At 38.8% G+C, this 11218-nt stretch overlaps 1 pseudogene; it reads right to left on the bottom strand.

Moving 5' to 3' along the window:
• Window positions 1-1790: 1790 nt before the first annotated feature.
• On the bottom strand, window positions 1791-11218 carry LOC122650846 (annotated as a pseudogene).

Raw genomic sequence — 11218 nt, forward strand, 5'->3', positions numbered from 1 at the left:
GCATCTAACAAAATTAAGGGATTAAATCGACATCCTAACACATGAGCATCTAACCTATCAATCTAAAGCGAATTGAAAGGAATAAAAATGCAACCACACATACTAACCACATAAAAAGAAATAAGGGAATAAAAATGCATCCACAAACCACAACCATATAAAATTAAAATAAAAGAAATAGAGGGAGAAGAAGAAGAAGATAGAGAGAGATAGAGGAGATGGAGAATGAGGTTGAGAGTTCAGATAGTAAAACCTGGATATGCTTGCATGAATGTAATTGAAAAGCTTGAATACTTGCATAAACTTACCATGACCTCCTCTTCTAAATCTTCAAGTCTTGTCATCAACTTAAGAACTTAGACTAGAAGGCTTAAAACCTAAACTAGAATTAAGAAATTACAACCCAATTGAAGACTTAAATTGAAATTAAAGCATAAACTAAACCTATTATAACCATTAACTAAAAATCATAAAAGCAAACTAGAACTTAGAAAAGCCAAAAATCACAAATTAGAAGAAGAAGAGAAGAAATTTCACTAAGTGAATGAGCAATTTTTATAAGAGAGGTAGGGGGTATTTATAGGTGGAAGAGAGGAGAAGAGAGAAGATGGAAGTGTAGGAGAAATATTCCCTAAGAAAAAAGAATATTCTCTTCTCTTTCCTCTTTTACAATGCCTTGAATCCTAAGAAAAAAAAAAAAAAAAATAGAAAGAAGAAGAAGAGAAGATTGTTTACATAGACCTTCTATTTCTAGAAAAATAAACTTCCAATTCTAATAAGTGCTTCATTTTCTTTGTAGATATCTTCTCCAAGCAATACTAAAATCAAAGCATCTTTGATTTTTCAACCTTCCATAGATGAGAAAATATAAATCTATCCCAAGTAGAATTCCAAAAGTGCCCTTGAGAAGTTGGAGGAGAGAGAGAGTAAGGGTGATGACTAGGATTCCTTCAAGAATAAATAAAATACCCATTCTATCCTTCAAAAAAAGTGGAGCATGGTAGGGGTGTCAATGGGTCGGGTTGGGCGGCCAAAACCCCGACCACGACCCTAGAGGTCTAAACCACGACCACGACCCCGACCCAACACTGGCGGGGCCAAGAAACCCTCAACCCCGACCCGACCCCGCCGGGGTTTTCCAGCCCGGCCGCCCGACCCGACCTCGATAGGGTCGGGCAGCAGGTCGGTCGGCCCACGATTGACCCTGTCTTGACCTGTTTTAACCCCTGTCTTGACTCCGATTGATATATATCAAAGAATATATCTAAAAAAACCGAAAAATTACAGTAAATAATAAGAATAAGATGGGAAGGAGAGAGAGGGAGAGAGGGACTTGTAAATTTAAATAAAAATAATTCACAAACATCTATAAAAATCCATAAATAAAAATATTGCCATAAACATCCATAAATAAAAATACTCTCACAAACATCCATAAATAAAATACTTCCACAAACATCATAAAAATACTACCACAATCATCCATAATAATCTACCACAAATATCCATATAAATACCGCCACAAACATCCATAAAAATACTCATCGCTACAATCATCCATGAATAAAAATACCGCCACAATCAACCATCAATCACAAGAGCATCCATGATCCATCTCCATGATATGCTTGAATTTGGGATTCCGGAAAAAAAATGCCCAAAATGAGGGAAAACTCTATTAATACAAACAGATGTCAAAGAAAATATTAGCTAATAAGAACTATTGTTTGGATACAAGTCCTTACTAGTTCACGCCAAATAAGTATGCATTATCATCCGTCAAGTCAAAGTTATAGTTGCATCACCACAATCATTGTTAGTAGCTGAAAAAAACACATTTAACAAATGAACAAATCAATAAACTTAATCATCATTCATAATGTTATTATTATTATTGTAATTAAATGATATAAGGGAATTTAAAAGGTTGTTACTGATTCGATCTTCTCAAGGTCAATTAAGTTCTCTTCAACATCAATTGAAACCGGTGTCCGTCGTAGCCAATCTTGTGTACATACCAATGCCTCTACCATCGTAGGTGTCAAAGAGCTACGGAACTGGTCTAAAATCCTACCACGGTGCTAAAAGCACACTCAAGCAACACTTGAGACAGAATCGCCAAAACATCCCTTGCCATCTTATTTAGAACCACAAATCGTGTACTATTGACCTTCCACCAATTCAAGATGTCAAAAGAATTGAGTTCATCCTCCTTCTCAATACCTTCCAACAAATATTTGTCTAAGTCGGATGTCACATGGAAACGCTCCTCCTCTTCTAATGCATTATGAAAACCCCTTCTAAGAAAATTCATCGTCATCATCATCTATTGATGAACCATCAAAAGAGGTTGTAGATGAATCAACTCTCACTCGTACTACTACTTGTCGACCCCGCATTTGGTAATGTCTCAAGAGACGATCCATGACATTTTTAATCCTCTCAATTTTCTCTTCCACCTCATGTTGAGAATATAATTTTGAATAGCAATATTTCACATATCTCAACTTAAATCGTGGATCAAGAACACGAGCAACAACCAACATAATATTCATTTTGTCGATTGCCACTACCACCCCAATATTTGTCAAATTTTTCTTTCATTGCCAATGACATATCCCGAATCATGTCATCTTCACTTCTTGACCACTTGTTCAAGCTTGTGATTCAATCACACTAATCTCTTTGAAGTAAAGATTTGAAGTAGTAAAAGAGACCGGCACAATCTTGTAGTTGCATTGTAAAAAAACTCCAACATCTTGCATAAAACTTTAGCTCTCTCCCAATCTTGAGTAGTTGGGACCCCATCCTTGCACTCCATAGTAAAGTTTGGGTCTCTATCTTCTACACATTCAAAAGCTTTTTGAAACTCCAAAGCAGTTTGCAACATAAGATATGTAGAGTTCCAACGAGTAGAAACATCTAAACTCAAAGCTTTCTTACACTCAATCTTTTCTTGCTTATAACACAATCTAAGCTGTTGTGACCTTGATGGTGAACTCCTTACATACTTCACTACTGAACGAACTCTACTTACAACATCTCCACAATCCTCAAGACCTTTCTTGACAATCAAATTCAAAATATGGGCAGCACATCTCATATGAAAAACTCACCACCCAACAATAACCCATTTTTCTTATTAAATCTTCTCTTTAAATTTCGAATTGCAACATCATTACCGCTTGCATTGTCCACGATAATACTACGGCTTTATCCAACCCCCAATCAATCAAACACAGCTCAAGGGCATTACTAATTGCTTCACCAAGTATGTGGTGATGGGACTACAAAAGTTAATGATTTTCTTTTGCAATTTCCAATTTTGGTCAATGTAATGTCTTTGTGAGGCACAAATAACCAAGATTTTGGATAGAAGTCCACATATCTCGTGGTGAGGGACACCCGTTGAGCAGTTCTCTTAAACAAATCTTGCAACTTCTTTTTCTCCCCGGATAAAATTGCAAGCAATCTTGTGCCACAAGATTACGGGTCAAAGTATTAAACCTAGGCTGTAAAGCCTTACAAAATCTCTAAACCCGTCCCGCTCTACAAATATAAATGGTAATTCATCCATAATAATCATGCGAGCAAGCGCCTTTCTACACAATTCATAATCAAATTTCCAAGCTAAGATACTAGTGATTGTACTCTTACCATCACCGTGTCAACTTTAAAATCCAAAAGTTTTTGCTTCTTATTTTTTCACTACTTGGACACGAAGACATCTATCCAAATGTCGTTTTAGTGAACTAGTACCATGTTCACTTGCACAACCAAATTCCTTGTGGCAATACTTGCATGTACACTTAGTAGCTTTTGAACCACTAGGAGGTATAACTTTAGTGAAGTGATTCCAAACACTAGATGACCCTATAGTGAGGGGATTAGAAGATACCTAGACGCATTAGAGTTTGGTTGTGCCTTTGTAGAGCTTGTCACAGGATCCTTAGAGCTTGATTCAACTGGATTTGAATTTGGATGATTTGAACTTGAGTTTGGCTGCCTTGGATTTGAGTTTTCCTCCATTGAGATCTCTGTACAAATTCAAAAATTCAGACATGTGTAAGATCTTTGAAACAATAAGTTGAAGAAAATAGTGAAGAAGAAGGAGACTTGCTCTATATGATTGATACATGGTTTACTTCTTGCCTTTTGTTTTAAAAAGGTTACATTTGCTATTTAAGTGTTATTGGCGCAATCCATACCTTTAAAAGTAACATGAGGACAGTTCTCATGTATAGGGTGAGGAGTTGACTATTTTATCTCGCCATCACCTAATGGTTTAATAAGATGTTTCAACATGAAGGAAGTTTTGAATGATTTAATACATTCGGGAGGTTATTCTTATTTCCCAGTGCAATGGTTTTATTGTTAATTTGGTCGAGCAGAATCGAATGAGACTAGAATACTATCCTAGCTAGGACCCACTAATAGGTTCAAATTGTGACCTCTCACTTGAAGATATTTGATACCCTAACATGCTTGACCCTAATTTCTCCTTCTAACCTCTGTTTGTTTTGTAGAAATCCAAAGCATCTGGGAATTGCATTGATTCGTAGAGAAATTTTGGGCCCTATAACAACTATAGCTTCAATCCATCACTGGACAATCACAAGATCTTCATCAAAATTGTTTGTCATTATGAAGATTAATTAATCCACTTGGTTGACCAGGTTTCTATGTTAGGTTGTGGTTGTTGTGAATTTACTATGATCCATTCCGGAGGAAAATAGAGATTCGAGGTTTTGGGGTTGACTTTACATGATTATGTCCGATTTTTGCAACTGGAAACCTCGATGGATACCATATTAAACTTCCTCTTTACTTTGGTTTGTCATGTAAGAAGATGCAATATGTTTCCTATATTTCTGTTTTTGTAGTCTTGATGTCATTGCAAGTGAGTGAAAGTCATTGAAAAGAAAGAAACCCACTAAAATGTGAACTCTTGATGTTTTTGCTTCTTATAAAGAGCAGAAGTACCACACACCATATGGGGCAACATAAACAATTGAAAACTGTGTAAAAAACTCGAACTCGATCATTTTTCGTTATTTTGGTTCCCCGCTTTTATGAACAAGAGGAATTAGGAGAAACTTAAGCATTCTGCTTCTTTGAACTTGCTCCGATACGGTAAATGTTTGCAAAAGTTTATTGTCTTATTAGTGGATGATGATGGAAAGAAAAAGCTTAAGGAGGAAGAGAACCATGAAGCCACTAGCCTCTGTGCAAAAACCAAAATTAAAATGGAAAGAAGATATGGATGCACTAAATTAAGGATACTAGAAGTTTGTTGAAGGTGCAATTACAAACGCCATTGCGGACCACCTACCGTGGTAAACTCAGAATACATGGCAAATACAAAGGCAAAGTGGAAAGACCCAAATAAGAATGAAGTGCTGAATATTAGAAGTTTAGAACATACCTTGAGTCCTTGACTCCTTGATGCGAATTTGGGAAGGAGGAACCGAGGAAGAAGAAGGTGCTAGTAGTCGGCGGCTTTTCTACTTCGTGGATGAAGAAGAAGAATGGGAAGACTAAAATGTGAAAAGTGAAAACAAAAAGGGAATATGGCCATATGGGATTAGGGTTATTTATCACTCTTAGGGGTATTTTGGTATTTTCACCATATAAAGGCTTATAAAGAATTCGGGTCGGGTCGGGCCGGGCCGGGCTAGGCCCTCCATGTTGAGCCCGACCGACCCGACCCTGCCAGGGTCAGCCAAAATCTCAACCCTGACCCGCCCTTGGGCTAGCGATCGGTCGGGTTCGGGCCGGCTCGGGCGGGTTCTGGGCGGTTCGGGCCAGCCGGGTATTATTGACACCCCTAGAGCATGGGGTGCTTATATAGGCATCACCATTGTGTTCCTTGCGAAAAATCACCCAAAATAGACCCAAATTTCGTCCAATTTGGAGTTGGGGAGCCCAAGATATCTCAAGTTGAAGTTGGACTGTCCAGAGCCTTCCAAATGGAATCTTTCGGGTACAGTAAAGTAACTTCTGATAATTATGTTAAGGCCCCTGGAATCCGAACTTACGCTTCACTTTATCCCCGTCCGACTGTCAATAATTATAAATAAACCCCTACAGACCATTTTCGGGCGTCATTACAGAAACGGCCATAACTTCTTCGTTTCAACTCGGAATCAAGTGTCGTTTGAACCATTGCAAAGCTGACTCGACGAGCTATGCATCCATACTATTAACACCTCTAGAAAGCTTATAAACATATCTTTAGCATCATCTCCTCTATTTTCACAATAATTCACCTAAACCCTGAAAAGCACAAGAAAACACCCAGTAACTCTGTCCAATGTGGTAAAATGTATGTTTTATGCCCTAAGATTTCACACATAAATGTGCTCATCAGATTCCCCCATACTTGAACGTTACTTGTCCTCAAGTAAAACAAAAGATAAATTAACTTAGAATGCAAAAAAAAAATCCTAACTCACTTTCGTAGGAATCACGGTTGCACTTAGCATGTGCAACAAGCCTTTCAACCCCTAGGTTACCCCTAGTGGACGAGTTATGCTTCGTGGGTGTTTGCAGTGAATATACACCCAAAATTCAATAAATCAAAAATAATGATGTAAATTTTTCTCATGGCATAAGTAAGATAGGGCACACAATCTCAAAGAAATACTCAACTAAAGATTAAGGAGCCAAAGGTTCCCCCACACTTGAATTTTATCACCCCACATCAATTCAAGTAACAACCATGCATCAAGGTCAAGGGATCTCCTCATATTTTCTGAACACTACTCACCTTCAAGTAAACCACTCATGGTATTGATGGAACCAAAGACTTAGGCATTGAGTATTTTTTACCATACTTTCTTTTCCAAGCATTAAGGCAAAAGCTTTTATTTATTTATTTAGTTTTTTTTTCTCAACAACAAACTCTTTTTCTACTCTACTACTGTTCTCTGAATGACATGGTGGAACATACACCAGACACCCAAAATACTTGGTAACTTTGCTTTTTGCATGTATCCATAAGACATTGATGCAAGAGTTTTTTTTTTTTTTTTTTTTTTTGAGTTTCCTTCCAAGGAATTTCGATCAAGTCACCCTGCTTCATGAGGCATAGTGTCTTGTCTAGTCCCAAGGAATTCCACTTTTCTTTCTGTTTCTCTCTTCTTCTTTTTTTTCATTCACTTTCACTTTCATGCCTTGCCACAAACAAATTGGTCTCAACTACTAGCCAAAAGATCATAGGGGTCCATAAACACATAGAGGAATCTAACCATCACATAAAGTAGCACTCATATTTTCAAACTCAATCCCCATCACCGGATACAAACCAACTACCTTCCTTGAAAAGGGCTTTTTTTATTATTTCGCATGCTAGGGCACCTAATTCCCTCTCACTCTTGCTTTGAAAATCGAAGAGACTTATGCACATAACCAAAAACTATCGCCACAATCAAAATTCACAATTAAAGTCCAACACACACCCCCACACTTAATTCATGCAGTGTCTTCAATGCATGCAGAAAAGAAAGAATAAGGACAAGGGAGGGGATACATACCAGGATATCAGGGGTCAAGGTACAGAGGCTCATGGAGATCCATGACCTCTTCTTCAACTGGAGTAGCCATCTCTATGTACGGCTTCAATCTTTGGCCATTGACCTTGAAAGGAGCTCATGTACTTGGATTGAGGACTTCAATAGCCCCATAAGGATAAGCTTTTTGAACAATATAGGGACCATCCCATCTAGAATGCAGTTTACCTGGAAAGATATGCAAACAAGAATTGTACAACAAAACTTTCTGGCCTACCTCAAAAGATTTTCTCAAAATGTGTCTATCATGGAAAGCCTTGATTTTTTCCTTGTAAATCCGGGCATTCTCATATGCCTCATTCCTAAGCTCTTTCAACTCAGATAGTTGGAGTTCCCTATGGGCACCTGCAGTGGGTAGGTCAAAGTTAAGCTTCTTGATAGCCCAAAAGGCCTTGTGCTCAATCTCTACAGGTAAGTGACATACCTTTCCATACACCAGATGGTATGGAGATTGACCAAGATCGGTCTTGAAGGCTGTCCTATGGGCCCACAATGCATCTACCAACCGGTTAGACCAATCCTTGCGGTTCGGGTTGATGGTTTTCTCAAGAATTTTCTTGATCTGCCTATTTGAAACCTCAACCTGGCCACTAGTCTGGGGATGGTAGGGTGTGGCCAACTTATGGACAACACTATACTTTCTCATAAGGACCTCAAAAGGCCGATTACAAAAATGCTTGCCTCGATCACCAATGATAGCCCTGGGAGTACCAAAATGGGAGAAGATGTTCTCATTCAAAAATTTCATAACCACCTTGTGGTCATTGGTCTTACAAGCAACTGCCTCAATCCATTTGGACACATAGTCCACAGCAAGTAATATCTACAGGTTACCAAAAGAGTTAGGGAAATGCCCCATGAAATCAATACCCCATACATCAAACACCTCAACTACCAGAATTGGGTTGAGGGGCATCATATTTCTCTTAGTAAGTCGCCCTAAGGATTGCCATGAGGAACATGCCTTACAATAAGTAAAAGCGTCTTTAAACAGACTAGGTCAATAAAATCCACACTGTAAAACCTTGGCCGCAGTCTTATTAGGCCCAAAATGGCCTCCACAAGCCTGATCATGGCAAAAAGATAAGACAGATTATTGCTCATGATCAGGGATACATCTCCGGATTACCTGATCCGGACAAGTCTTAAAAAGATAAGGATCATCCCACAAGAAATATTTAACCTGTGAAAAGAAACCATTCTTATCTTGGGTGGACCAATGTGCAGGTGTCACACCCATAACCAGATAATTAACAATGTCAGCAAACCAAGGTTCACTAGACACTGCCATCAGATACTCATCAGAAAAGTTCTCATTGACTGGAGAGTTGACAGTCAAAGAATTAGGCAGCCGGGATAGATGGTCTGCAACCAAATTTTCACACCCTTTCTTATCCCTAATTTCAAGATCAAATTCTTGCAACAAAAGGACCCACCTAATGAGGCGAGCCTTGGCATCTTTCTTCTGCACAAGATATTTGCTAGCTGCATGGTCAGTATAAATAATCACATGTGATCCAACCAAATAGGACCTAAACTTCTCTAAAGCAAACACAACAGCTAAAAATTCTTTCTTAGTGGTGGTATAATTAAGCTGTGCATCATTAAGAGTCCTACTTGCATAATAAATCACATGGGACAATTTGTTGATTCTTTGCCCAAGAACAGCCCCTATAGCAAAATCAAAGGCATCACACATAAGCTCAAATGAAACTGTACAAATTGGAGCTTGAATAATGGGGGCTGAAATCAACGCTCTTTTCAATTGCTCAAAACTATCATGACACTCAAAAGAGAAATCAAATGGGCAGTCCTTTGCCAAAAGAGAGGTGAGAGGTCTAGCTATCTGGCTAAAATCCTTAATGAATCTTCTATAAAAACCTGCATGGCCAAGAAAAGATCTAATGTCCTTCACACTCTTGGGTGGTGGTAAACTGGCTATAAGGTCCACCTTAGATCTATCAACCTTTATCCCTTGTTTGGACACAATATGACCAAGAACTATGCCTTGCTTCACCATGAAGTGGCACTTCTCCCAATTCAGGACAAAGTTCTTTTCTATGCATCTTTTAAGAACCAAAGAGAGATGATGCAAGCAATGAGAAAAGGTAGAGCCGTGAATAGAAAAATTATCCATAAACACCTCTAGGAAGTGCTCTACCATATCAGAAAAGATACTCATCATGCACCTTTGAAATATAGCAGGGGCATTGCAAAGCCCAAAAGGCATACGCCGGTAAGCAAAGGTTCCATAAGGGCATGTGAAAGTGGTTTTGTGTTGATCCTCTAGAGCAATAGGGATTTGGTTATAGCCTGCATAACCATCAAGAAAATAATAATATTCATGGCCAGCTAGTCTCTTTAACATCTGATCAATAAAAGACAAGGGGAAGTGGTCCTTCCAAGTTACCGCATTCAATTTCCTATAGTCAATGCACACTCTCCATCCCGTTTGGATACGGGTTGAAATCAACTCATTGTGGGCATTCTCAACTACAGTGACTCCTCCTTTCTTAGGCTTAACCTGCACAGGACTCACCCATTGGCTATCAGAAATAGGATAAATGAGGCCATGATCCAAGTATTTTAAGATCTCTTTCTTGATTGCCTCTTTCATCACAGGATTAGCCCTCCTTTGGGGTTCCCTAGAAGGTTTGGAACTCTCCATCAAATGTATATGATGTTGAACAATGGAGGGGCTAATACCTTTGATATCAGACATGGTCCAACCTATGGCTTCCTTATGGTCCTTTAGAAGCTTAATCAACTCTTCTTCCTGAATAGAAGTCAAATAAGAAGCAATAATAACAGGAAGAGTATGATCATGTCCTAAGAAGGCATACTTGAGGTTGGAGAGCAATGCCTTCAACTCTAATATGGGGGGGGCTCAATAATAGAGGATTTGGGAATGGAAGTGGATAGGGGTCCAAGGGGCTCCAAAGGTGGTTGGATGCTCCAGACCTCAGATAAGGGGGTATCATCAACACCCTCCAATTCCTGCATACATTCTTGAAATCCCGAATCAAAATCAATCTCAAAGAACGTATCAATATCATCGGGAAACCCTTGAAGCATATGCACCTCGTCATCCATATCAGGCTACTTGCCCAACCTAAACACATTGAAGTCAATAAAAGTATTGCCAAAAGATAATTTCATGAGACCATTCCTGCAATTGATTAAAGCATTACTGGTAGCTAGGAATGGTCTACCCAATATGATTGGGATTTGATCCTTGAAGTTGGCAGTGGGTTGGGTATCTTAAACAATAAAATCCACAGGAAAAATAAATTCCCAACCTTCAACAGGACATCCTCAATCATTCCCTTAGGAACTTTAATCGACCGATCTGCAAGTTGAAGAGTAATTTTGATCAATTTCAGTTCTCCCAATCCCAGTTGTTGGTAGACATGAAAGGGTAAGAGGTTCACACTTGCACCAAAGTCCAATAAGGCATGATCAATAGTGGTATGGCCTATAGTGCAAGAGATGGTGGGGCTTCCAGGATCCTTATGCTTGGCTGCTATTGGCTGTGAGATTAGAGAACTAATGTTAGCAGCCAAGAATGCCTTTTTGGGCACATTGGTGGTCCGCTTTTGGGTGCATAAGTCTTTGAGGACTTTAGCATAAGCGAGGATCTGGGCAAT

The sequence above is a fragment of the Telopea speciosissima genome, chromosome 1 (assembly GCF_018873765.1).
Source record: "Telopea speciosissima isolate NSW1024214 ecotype Mountain lineage chromosome 1, Tspe_v1, whole genome shotgun sequence".
Taxonomy (NCBI): Eukaryota; Viridiplantae; Streptophyta; class Magnoliopsida; order Proteales; family Proteaceae; genus Telopea; species Telopea speciosissima.